The 7,980-nt window shown below is 48.0% G+C and overlaps 2 non-coding genes across 2 annotated transcripts; both read right to left on the bottom strand.

The window, feature by feature from the left end:
* Positions 1-5,679: 5,679 nt before the first annotated feature.
* TRNAV-UAC (transfer RNA valine (anticodon UAC)) lies at positions 5,680-5,752 on the bottom strand. The gene has a single exon. It is a non-coding gene; the product is annotated as a tRNA-Val (tRNA).
* Positions 5,753-5,832: 80 nt separating this feature from the next.
* On the bottom strand, positions 5,833-5,905 carry TRNAV-UAC (transfer RNA valine (anticodon UAC)). The gene has a single exon. It is a non-coding gene; the product is annotated as a tRNA-Val (tRNA).
* Positions 5,906-7,980: the final 2,075 nt, after the last annotated feature.

Here is a 7,980-nt window from a genome sequence, read left to right as displayed (position 1 = left end):
GAGGTTGCACTTGGCTGCTGAATCGAAGGAAGCGGGATGATATCCCGACCGTGGCGGCAGCTTTCCCATTAAAGTGAAACGCAGAGCACCCGTGTAGAGTGGAAGATCAGTGCGCGTTAAAGAAGTACAGGTAGTCGAAATTTTTGGAGTTCTTCCCTATGACGAGTCGCTTTGGGACTTTAACCTAAAAACAAAATCAAATGATTCCCCATCCTACTCGTCTTCTCTTCCTTCTGCTTTTTTTTTTCTTCTGAAGCGATAGCATATCTAAAGCCCGCCAGTGATGACCGTCCTGCCCAGGCGAAGGCAAGTCCACTTGTCAGAATGTTCGCTAGTGGACTGCGGCTCCTCATCACCCCTGGCCGTGTGCCGCCATCTATATACATGTATACACTGCGTTCTGCACTGCGAGCAACTGGGCAAGCGGGTGGAAAATGTCACTGAAGGAGAGAAACACTGTCTAGGTAAACAGTTACGGTGCCTAAATAAAACAGAGTGGTATGATCTTATTTCAATAGCGTGTCAAGACTCTCGCACAAGTCTAATAGGGTAAAATTACTAATCAATGATCTTGAAAAAGAGGTACTTCTTGCTTTTGAGCTTGATATAGATTCTATGCGCGAGATGCTTTTAAAGTTCTTATAGATGCTCCATGGTATCTTCTAATCATAGGCGTGCGCAGGGTTCTGCAGTAGGGGGAGCCAATAATTTTAACCGCAGCCCCCCCCCCCCCCCCCCCCCTCCATCCTGAAGGAGCGTATACACAGCCAGTAAACAGCGCATTAATGAGGAATGTCTATAAAACGTTTAGTATTGATGTGATTGAATAGCAACGCATGCAAAATATTTTGTGCTTAAGAACCAAAATAAGCTTCGTCATAGATGCATAATTGAAAATTACTCGACGACGCGCTTCTCACAACGATTCCTTAGTTGAGTCCCCGGGTTTCCTGAGGAAAAGGTGATTTGGAACGCAACAGCACGACTCCTCGGCCGCGAGTATAGAAAAGAAATTCGCATGGCCACAACCCTGCAATTTTGAAAACTTCGGCATAGATCAGTCAGAGTCAAGGTATGGGGGTGAACTTGGCGCCCCTCTTAGAGGATTAGAGTGGGCGCCCCCCCCCCCCCCCCCCCTTTTCCTGCTCCCCCTCGACACACTCCTATGCTTCTAATGTTTCCGAGTATATAAGAACGTCATCAAATCAGTTCGCTACATGCTTGAGGCAGTCCCCCTGATGACTGCGTTCATAAATATCTCGATGGTCACCGTAGCGTTCCTTAATTAGACCGAACGGCATAAGCCATTTTGTACTATCGTGCGCAGAAGTGGAGAGACCACGGCTTCGACGGCCGGAGCGGCTGCAGGGACGCACCGCTTCGCTGCTATCTTGCCCGGCTCGCTCGCTGCAAGAGTACCCGTCGTGACGCAATAGTTTCCCTCGCTCTCGGTATGACGCTTATCATGGCTGACAAACTTCTAGTGTGGCATGATAAGCGCCAGACCGAGAGTGAGGGGAAAATCTTGCGTCACGCCGGGCACTCTCGAAGCGAGCGAGCCCCAGAGGAGCACGGAGTTCCCGCCGTCTTGCAACTTTGCATATCGAAGGAACCCCTCTTCCGTGGAAACGCCAGGTGAGATACCTAGGTCTCACAATTGACGACCGTCTCACCTGGATCCCAGCTGATAAAGCCCTCATTCCCCATCTTGATCGTGTGGGAAGAGCAGTCCAGTGTCTCCTTGCAAATGGCAATGGTTGCTCATCCACTTGGGCAATCAAGCTCTTCGAGGCAGCGGCGACATCGGTCATCCTATATGCCCTTCCCTTCGTCTCCCTTCGGTCTACTCGAGTCATTCGTCTCGACACGATTCGAAGGCGCTGGATTAGAAGATTCCTCGGAGTCCCTCAATCCTCACAAATTCCCGCTACCCTTGCGGAAGCTGGTATCTACCCTCTGGATCTTCTCCTCGCCCAGAGGGGACTGACCCACATTGATCGTCTCAGCCATGCTCCAGAATGTGCCTCACTCCTAGCACGGCTGCACAGCAAATCCCATTCTCGTATGGGTAAGATGTATACAGTGTACAGAGAAATCATCGGTACTGTCCCAGGTTTCTCAGTCCTAACCCCTCCGCCCAATCGACCCCCAATTCCTGTCTTTTTGGATACGGATGGTCACACCAAACGTCACACCCCTGCAGCTGCCTTCCAGCAGACAACTGCAGCCCTCCTTGAGGAGTGTAGAGGATCTACACTCCTCTTTACGGATGGCTCGGTTCGACCCGCTACCTTGCAAGCAGCTGCTGCTATGACAGCACCGCAGCTAGACCAGTCTAGGTCCTGCCGCCTGTCATTCCCTGCCAGTTCAACAGCTGCTGAGCTGGCCGATCTACATCTAGCCGCACAGTTCATCGCTTCAGGTGCCCCTCCTGGACCTGTGAATGTTCTGTGCGACTCCAGATCTGCTCTGCAGCTCCTGACTATCTACCACGGCACCAACCTCTCGGTGAACATTCTCCGAGCCCGTCTCCTAGCCCTTCAGGACTCGGGGTATCAACTGGCCCTACATTGGGTTCCAGGACATACTGGAGTCCAGGGCAATGAAGAGGCGGATGCCCTGGCCAAAGCGGCGCACGACAACGGCGCCCCAGTCACTGAGGCTGTCACACCTTTTGACTTTTCAAGACCCCTCTTGAGAAGGTCGATAAGGTCTTTCCATCCTGACCGTCGTATTGCCGCTGGTGAACACCTCCAACGGCTCTCTGACAAACTGTCACGGAAGGACAAATCCCTCCTCCTACGACTTCGAATAGGCTGCACGTGGACTCCGTCCCACATGTATGCCTGTGGCCGAGCTCCCAGCCCAGCCTGTCCCTCTTGCGGCAATACTGGCACACTGGGACACTTGCTCCTCGTGTGTCCAGCCTCCGCTGGCCATCGCCAGAAACTTCTGAATGGCTATCGGAATCTTGGTCTCCCTGCTGATACGGAAGGGCAATTGCTCTTCCCAGCTCGGAACCAACTTTCTGCTCACCGGCTCCTCCTGATTTATCTGGAGGAGTCTGGCTTCAGCTCTGTTCTGTAGGCCTGCATGGGCCTATAGTGCTTCGTGCGGAAATGGCGGCGACATATGCGGCGTCAGCAACCTTCCCCTCCCCAACCTTCCCCTAACTCCATCTTCCCCTTCCCCCTGGTCACCAAGAGTGATGCCACAAAGATGGCCAACATAAGACGTGACCAGTATTCCCTCCCCAAAAATAAACCATAGTCACCGCCACCACCACCACCCGAGCGAGCCTCGCCTAGATAGCAGCGACGCGATGCCTCGCCGCAGCCGCTCCGGCCGTCGAAGCCGTGGTCTTCCGACTTATGCACACGATGGTACATATTGTCAAGGGTTCATGACAATGCCGAAACCAGTGAACGAATAGATTGAAGTTGAACTTAACGAACTTTTTATCGTGCCGACTTGCGCTGCAAAAGAACTAAGTAATTCGCCGGCGACGATAACAGCAAACGTGCTCGTCGATCGTCGATCAGAGATTGATCACTGCATTCATCAGCACCCAATTTAAAGTGGGCGAAGAACCATACAGATAACCGGCCGTGGGAACCTAAGAAACGTCTGGAACGATACAGAAGCATTCTGCTAAAGCACCGAATCGCAACAAAGCCCATGAATAAGATCGTTCCGTGCGCAACAATCAGTGACGAAGCCGAGTGCTGGCGGCTGTTAGAAACAACACCAAATGAAGTTTGCAATTTTTCACGCCATTACTCTCCTCTTAAAAAACATTTCCTCATGTTCCAAAATAAACAGAGCGAAAACAAAAAATAGAAAGTTTAAACATTATGGCTTTTTCCTTCTTTTTTTTTTTTAAGCGATCGTAGTATGACTTATGGCGTACAACGTGCATGATTTCCAGGCGCGCGCGTCATCACTGGGATGCTGTCACGCCATCCGGCGTGAGTGTATAGCGTAAAATGTTCGTTTGAAAAGTAAATAAATTACATTATAAATTGCTTTGCTGACCATAATATATATGTAATGAAATTACATTACTAATGCTCACAGAAAGTAATGACAATACATGCGATTACTTCTGCAGAGAAATGCAATTACTTTTCCCATTTGTTCCTGGTTTTCATCCGTAAAAACTAAGTAAACCTAGTCAATGAAAAAAAAAAAAACCTCTCTTCAGACGCGATGCGTCCATTCTTCCATCTTCCAGCCAAATTCCGGCCATAGAAACTATTCCCTTCCCTTTTCCTACAGCACGGGCTATTTTATTGCAAAGATAAGAGAGTTGCCATAAAACAATAAAAATAGAACCATGATAACAGTAGAACCATACAGGAACGGACAGCGAACCCAGTGCTCACCCGGAACCGTTTCCACCATTTGAAACACTTGAAGGAGGTTATTTATTGCTCCCTTGGTCCCAGGAATGGATAACAGCATCTTGCGCTCAGTAATGGTCACGCGATGGGCATTTCTGCCTTTCACAACACCCACAATATTTGGGTTGCCAACCCAAAACAAACATTGCCTAATTCGAGAATTTAGTTAACCCAAATTCAAAACCGATTTGGCCACTCCAAAATTTACCCGGCAACCCCTCGAAATTTCGATGAGCTACTCCAAAATCGAGATTGCCCAATTCGAGAATTGAGTTCACGCACATTCCGAACCAGTTCGGCCCGCTCCGAAAGTGAACTTGGCCCACCCCCAAAATTTAAAGGCTCCACCGCATAATTGAGTTTGCCTAATTCGAAGAGGGCCACGCCTAAAACTGATTGGGCCACTCCCAAAATTTAGCTGATGCACCTCGAAAATTTGAGTGGCTTACCTCGAAAGTGAGCTTGCCTTATTAGAAAGCAGAGTTAACCTAAGACGAGAAGTGATTTGACCACTCAGAAAATTTACCTGCCCCACCCCCAAATTTGGGTGCCCCATCCCAACGCTGACTTTGCTTATTCGAAAAAAGAATCAATCCAAGTCCATAACTCATTTAGCCACTCCTAAAATTTACCTGGTCTACCCGCTAAATATGGATGATCTATCCCATAATCGACTTTGCCCAATTGACCGACACTCAAAATCCACTTGGCCAACCCTAAAAGAGACTTGGCCCATCCACGATATTTGTTGGTCAGCCTGCAAAACCAATCGGAAAGTCCTTCAAGAAACACGATCTGTCAAAATCTGTACGCTTTAGACGTTGGTGCAATGAAACCTCCGGCCAAATTTTTTTTTCACTGTATTTGGACAAGGTAGTGCCTAACTTGTTGCTACTGCATGCTACGACTGACTATCAGGGTTCACATGCATTACACATGCTTTAGAAACTGCGTCGGCGACCACGTTTTATTGTGATGCTTCTCTGGGTTCATTCCTATATCTTCCATGTTGTGGGGTCTTGCAATCTCATAGACGATAGGAGCTTACATTACTTTCCAACTGCCTGCTCTGAAAAGAGGAAAAAAAGCAAAAGCAAGCAATTTTATAGAACTTGCAGGTAAACTGGTACCGTCCGGGATCCAACCGGGGACCTTTCGCGAGTAAAGCGAACGTGATGACCACTACACTACGGAAACCGATCACGGAGCATCCATTAGATCAAGTGTCAGCCCTTTAAAATATAGAAGATTGTGTAAAGAGAAAAAATTAACAAAGTGGTTACGCCCGGGTTTAAACCGGGGACCTTTCGCGTGTAAAGCGAACGTGATGACCACTACACTACGGAACCGGATCACGCAGCGGCCATTAGTTCAGGTGTCAGCCCTTTGATATATAGCAGATTGCGTTAAGAAACAAAATTTAGCAAAGTGGTTCCGCCCGGGTTCGAACCGGGAACATTTCGCGTGTAAAGAGAACGTGATGACCACTACACTACGGAACCTTTTTTTTTCTTTTTTTTTTAATTCCGGGCTTTGACAAAGGACATTCAATACATGAACTACACAAAACTCGGTGAGTATGCAAGCAGCTCATTCCCACTTCGGTTAGGCATTGTTATACTAAAATTCTTTCAGAGGTGGCCAGTTCGAAACCCGCCGCCGGACACCCACCGGTAAAATGGGTACAAGCGTCCCCCGGCCCGGCGCCCGGCTCTCACAGGGGTGTGCGTTTGGAAGAGACTCTGCTAACCTTGCTGTACTCCTTCGAGGGCTTAAAGTTTCGAACAAACTAATGACCTGCAAAGATCGGGTTCACAGGTCGGGTTTCCAGCATGGTTGGTAGGGCTAAAAAAGGGACACAGAATGGGCTTTTTGCCGCGCGAGGCGGACTTATTGTTGTCCGATGGCGGAACGGATCACTGCCACATCGGCGCAACTATTTGCGCGGATGTGGCAACCACTCTGGAACATGTGAGCCTGCTTTAAGCACCTCAATAAACTTACGCATTGTTTCTCGAAAATATATTCGCGCAGGTCAAGCATCTCTAGGTCACAGTGATACCCGGCCATGCGAGACCGCCATCTGCTATGGAGGCCCACGAGCATCATCAGGTCAAACGGTCTCTCGTCTTGCTTTATAGGTAGAAACCTGATGCCATAAGGGTTCAGCGGCAAATCTTTCTTCACGGTCCTTTGCAGGACATCCCAGAAATATACTCCCTCCCAACAATTCAAGAAAACATGATCAATCGTTTCCGGTTCCCTACATATAAGGCAGTGTGATCCCCACGGAAGTAGCACGCCCTTTGCCTGTTAAAAAAAATTTACACTCAAGGTGCCTGTGTGCAATTTAAAAAAAAAAAACAAATGTTTTTACCCCTGGTGGCAAAAGCATCTTTCTGACTCGTCTTAAAACGGTTCTTCCTGGGCCTCCTTTGTATATGTCTCTGTACATTGGTTCCTGGAAAACAGTCTCACATAACTCCTTATACAAAGTTTTCCTGTTCACATCGGTTAAATACTCTTTCGAGAAGCGGGAAGTGAGAAAACTCGCACTTAATACAATCTCTCTAAAGTAACCCGAAATTCTTCGGTTCACTTGTTGCGTGGAAACAACCAAATCCGTCAACGCACTCCCGAGCCATACTTGACACATGGTGAGCAGAAAAGGATCTTTTACGTCTCGGAAAAACAAAAATCTATTAACAATTTGACTCAAAAACAAATGACCAATTCCGAGTCCGCCTGCTTTGACGCACCGAAATAAATTAGAGCGGCTACATCTCTCCAAACTTGAGGCCCAAATAAAAACAGCAAAAACACGATGAAGCTTCTGTACATTCAACCGAGAGCAATGCAATGCTTGCAACACATACCACAGCTTGCTTATAAAAAACGGATTACACACAGTAGCTCGCGAAAAATAGACAAATGGGCACTTTTCCATTTTTCCGCCTTCTCTCGCATTCTTGTCACTCGCTCACTCCAATAAGGCTCAGAATCCGTATAAAATTCTAGTGGAATGCCGAGGTATTTAACGGGATTAGTCACCCATGACACATTGGCAAAAGTATCTGGGGTTGATGGCCGTTCTCCGTGTCAGAACCCCAAACACTTTTGCCAGTTTACCACTCTTCCCGTTACAGGGCTAAAATGTTTTGTGACTTCAGTCGTCTCGTACACACTACGATCATCAACGCAGAACACTGCTACATCGTCTGCATATGCAAGCAGCTTGACTTCCGTTGCTTGCACTTGAAAGCCATGAATTGACTCCTTTCCGATTATTTCCAAACAAAGGGTTTCTATATATATACAAAACAGCAGCGGGCTAAGGGGGCAGCCCTGACATACCGAACGCTGTACCCTTATTGGGGCCCCCAGTTCCTTATTTACAATTAACTTTGTACTGTAGTTTCGGTACGCCATGGCTGCTCCCTCAGTGATCACACACCCGACATTAATATACTCTAGAATACATAACAGCAGTTCATGTGACACACAATCAAAGGCTTTCTCCAGGTCGGGATGGAGGACTGCCACACGGGCATACGTGGCGTCACTGTACTCAAGCACA

Source organism: Amblyomma maculatum, chromosome 1 (assembly GCF_055883805.1).
Source record: "Amblyomma maculatum isolate TAMU_Amacu chromosome 1, ASM5588380v1, whole genome shotgun sequence".
In the NCBI taxonomy this organism is placed as follows: Eukaryota; Metazoa; Arthropoda; class Arachnida; order Ixodida; family Ixodidae; genus Amblyomma; species Amblyomma maculatum.
The sequence above is the reverse complement of the archived record's forward strand: the minus strand, read 5'-3'. Positions and strand labels throughout refer to the sequence as shown.